The sequence below is a fragment of the Monomorium pharaonis genome, chromosome 4 (assembly GCF_013373865.1).
Source record: "Monomorium pharaonis isolate MP-MQ-018 chromosome 4, ASM1337386v2, whole genome shotgun sequence".
Lineage (NCBI taxonomy): Eukaryota > Metazoa > Arthropoda > Insecta > Hymenoptera > Formicidae > Monomorium > Monomorium pharaonis.
In genome coordinates, this window is record NC_050470.1 from 19,474,810 (window position 1) to 19,479,398 (window position 4,589).

Consider the following 4,589-nt stretch of genomic DNA (forward strand, 5'->3'; position numbering starts at 1 on the left):
GGGTGTTAGGTATATCCACTGTTTAGGCATTGTGCTCTCGCGGCGTGGCGGTTCTGCTGTCTTACGGTCTAGTATTTTTTTTCCGGTCCCTGTTCGGGCGCCAATGTAACAACCTTGTTTCCCGCACGGACTAGCTCGTCAGTTTGTTTTTTCGGTGCGAGGGCAGGAAGAGATTTTGAGTTTTTGGTCTTAATAATATCTATATTTTAATACAAAATAATTCACAGTATATACAGACTATGTACAGGTTTGGTGTGTCGACGCGTGCTTTCGGCCGGCCGATCAGCTGTTCGTAGCGTTGGACGAGTTCCGTGGTGTGCGCGAGACGCGGGACGCTACGGCGGTAGGCCGCACGACGGGACGCTCGAGCTTCGGTAGACGGTGCGCGGCGAGTGCGGTGTGCACGGATGATTCGGCGAATTCTGTCTACCGGCGATGATGAGTAAGGGAAACGGTATACGGACTCTCAAAAAACTTCGAGAGAGACGGAGAACTCTCCACCCTGTTAGTCCGTCCGTTCTTTTTAAGAAATGGAGTGAGTAGCGGCCGAGAACCCTCGGCGAAGGCGAAGAACACTTCACTCTCGGCTTGCTGACTCGGGATAGGGTTTGATTTGAACGATGCGAGAACCCTCGGCGAAGGCGGAGAACTCTCTACCCTGCTGATCGTTCGGAAGATCTTCTCTTGGTATCGGGCGGATCGGTGCCGAATGCCGATGTATCCAGAAGTGATCTGTGCCTCCATCGGAGCGGCCTTTTATACCCGCTCGGGTGGAGGCTCGGGTATCCCCGTGAGTCTTCGAGTCCCTCCGCTTCCCGTATCTCGTTGATCGGGACGCTGGCGGGAGAATGTATGTCGTAAATTGTACTATTGGTCATGGAAAGATAGAAAAGATTGAAACGAAAGTTTCATACCATTTTGCGGTATTCTCAATAATAACCGATATTAACTTTTAAAGTTATATAAATGAGAGCGCATCGAAAGAAACACTCGTAGATCAAGCCAATGATAAGAAGTAAGATTTTCCTCAAGCAACCGTCTTTGTACGCCTGCGTCAGTAATTTCCAATGATGAATGTAAATGCAACATCACGGGCCTATAGAGGGTCGTGACATACCCAGAGGATTTCGTAATCTGTTTATAAACTTCTGCATATTAATAATTGAAGTTTACTTGAGTGAGGCCCGATTGCGCACATAAACAATCGGATACAGTCCCGATTGGACACGGTCCCGATCGGAATGATTACAATCCTAATCGGATACAATCCCTATTAGACACAAACCCTACACACAACAGCGATCGGACACATAGCGTTTGAATCGGACACAGAATTAATTGCACACAGACCCGATTGCGCAGCGACCCGTTTGCACACAGATCCTATTGCACACAGACCCGATTTCACACGGACTCGATTGCGCACCGACCCGTTTGCACACGGACCCGTTTGCGCACGGACCCGTTTGCGCACCGACCCGTTTGCACACGAACTCGATTGCACGCGATACGATTCTGCATCGCAGATTAATGCAAAAACAACTCAAATAGCACAGACAAATTATCATAAATATTCATAAATATTTTACTTTATTTTCAAAAAAAATATTTTTAATTATATAATTATTTTTCATAAACCGTTTAGAAATAATACAAAAATTATTATCAACAATATATAGAATGTATTTTTTTAATGGACTGAAAAATATTTATAGTATATAAACTCGAAATATTTTTTATATTCTTTGATAATAATGGTATGAATATTTATTTTAAATATTTTCATAAATATTTATCATAATTCTTTTTATACCTGGCAAACTCTGGGCATAAAAATATGTACAAAATATTTATCATATTCTTCCTTCTTATAAATATTTTATAAATATTTTGTAAATATTTCGTGCTATCAGAGAATACTGAGCCAATATTGAGATGTGTCTGAAGTTAAAATTATAATTTTCAACTCATCTAAACTTTCCGTAACATATTCGCCGTTTGCGTGGAAAGTTACAAACCCATGTGACGCAGAGAACCCCGCTCCCCCACAAACACACATATACACACATACACACGGGGAGGAGATGCTGAACCGATTTTGATAAAAAAAAGTATATGTTATAGGTTTCAATGCCACAATGTTATGAAAAAAATATAATTTTTTTTCAAAAAATACAGGTCAAAAAATTTTTTAATTTTTTTTTAATTTTTTTTATAGGGTGCACGTGAGGCATTATTACCATTTTTTTGAAAAATCTCTAAATATTTTAGAATAACAGGAGCAAGTTTCAACGATCGAAGGGGTAGTATGTAGTTAACAAAAATAAAGATTTTGAGCGCGTCACGTACAGTGTGTGATGCGCTACATGTATAATGGGTACATGTAGCATTCATTTTTTTCACATCAAGTTCGGCAGCATTGATTTCCTGCTGATATGTGCTCCTGCATACACAAAAGAATAGAGAGACGGAGCTTTCTGAGAGGGGTATCTAAAAATTGCAGTAAGGGGGAAGAGGCTACATGTACTTCAGCTAATTCCGTCAACTACGTCACGATGTCGCGATGAGCCGAATCATTAGTCAAACATTATCGAGCGAAGTCGACCAAAGAATAAACTACCCGCGCAGGTTACCCTCTTACCACAAATTTTAGAACTCTTATCCTGATTGACAGCTAATGTTCCGTCTATCTTTGTTTATGTGCTCCTGCGATTTTCATTTGTTTTTTTCGCTGTTGAGTAATCAGTGTCTCCATGTTAGCGTGTTGAGTTTTTTCTTGCATTCATTTAATTTTCTTTTGAAAGAATAGATTCCGTGTGGTATTTTTTCTTGCCAGTTATTTCGTTTACTAAATCTTCGTTATGTAAAGAAAGCTTTAGTAATTTCTTTTAGAAACATTTATCTAGTTCTGCGATTATCTCATTTGTTCTTTGCTGCTGATATATTCATATTATTCCAATTTAGATGACGATTTGACGTAAAAGTACGAAATTGTTTTGTATGTTATTTGAGCTTCTTTCGCGCATTTTAAAATATTATAAAGCATCTTGTGTTTTTCTCGTGCACATTCTTTTCAATTAAAAATACTTGCTTTGGATTTTCGTTTATCATACTTGATTTGATTTGTCATAGTAAGAAATGTCTGCAACAAATAAAAATCCTAGATATGCTGGATGTAATAAGTTTTTATTTAAAGTACATGGCCAGAGAAAAAAATTAAAACTGACGATGAAGCAACGAATTTTTCTAACAAACTTCAACGAACGATTGTTCTTGATGATATTTTGTGTTCAAAATGTTGAGTTTTCCAATATAAATAGGAAAAGCTTGATGTTGATTGCTTGATTTCTGAGAACAAGATCAATAAATCACAATCAACTTCCGATGATCCAACAATTCGATTCAAACCTGAAGTAGAAGAATCAAATATTGAGGCAGTTGAAGTTTCAATTCAAAGAATAGTTCCAACTCATAAATACTGTTGTCTTTGTTCTGTCACAACAAATCTTACAGTTATTCCAGAAGAAGCTATGATACAATCTTATATTAAGATGAAAATTCACATACCAAGAGGAAATCGATGCTGCCAAACTCACTTAATTAAAAATCGATTTTACGATGACCTTGATCTTTTGAAGGTTTATTCTAATTCATCAAGTATAAGTCCTTCGGAATTATCGCAAATGATAGAAAGTCTTGCAATCAAATGTGATCCCATCCTTTATGATAAGCTTGGAGATTACAGTCTTTCCGAAAAACAACTTATTTTCACAGGATTAAACTGGAAAAATAAAATAATAATCATATTTTAGAGAGACATGATGACTTCAATGCGAAACAGACAGACACGTTCCGTAACTCACCCACATAGAAATTGGCACCCAGTAAATGTCCAATGGACGTCCATTAAACCTCCATAGATCCATGGGACGTATATGTCCATGGTGGAAGTCAGATGGACGTCCATTAGAGGTCTAGTAAACTTCCTTAGCTCCATTGCAGGTTTACCTCCATGGCGGAAGTTAGATAGACATCCATTAGGGATCCATTAAACATCCATAGCTCCATTGGATGTGTTCTTCTATGGTGGAAATTAGATGGACGTCTATTAGAGATCCACTAAACTTCCATAGCTCTATGGAACATTATTTCCATGATAGAAGTTAGACAGACGTCCATTAAGAATCCATTAAACTTCCATAGCTGTATGGAACATTTATTTTCATGGTAGAAGTTACCCAGACAACACGCTTGTCAGAATGAAAACTTTAAGAGAACTTTTTTAAGAAAACATTTAGATATCTTGGAAATGATGTCCAAATGGTAACATTTATCAGAGACGTTTACTAAGAGAGGTCTTTGAGATATCTCATGGAAGAGTTTCATTTAAGTTTCTTGAAAATGATATCCTTATGATATCACAGCTAAATGATATCAGCTTAATGTCTCATAAAAGATCACAATGTTGTCCGATTTTTGCTTTTTCCATGCGCGTCGTAGTTGACTCAGAAATCAGACAACATTATAACATCCTGAATGAGAGATCTATTTGATATTTAAAAAAATTATCATAAAGATAATGTTTTCAA

The 4,589-nt window shown here is 37.7% G+C and overlaps 1 long non-coding RNA gene across 1 annotated transcript; it reads right to left on the minus strand.

Annotated features, from left to right (window-relative positions):
• Positions 1-2,393: 2,393 nt before the first annotated feature.
• On the minus strand, positions 2,394-3,921 carry LOC114254114. The gene is made up of 2 exons (XR_003625496.2): positions 3,864-3,921; positions 2,394-3,781 (listed from the first exon to the last, which is right to left on the minus strand). It is a non-coding gene; the product is annotated as an uncharacterized LOC114254114 (long non-coding RNA).
• Between the last annotated feature and the right edge of the window lie 668 nt (positions 3,922-4,589).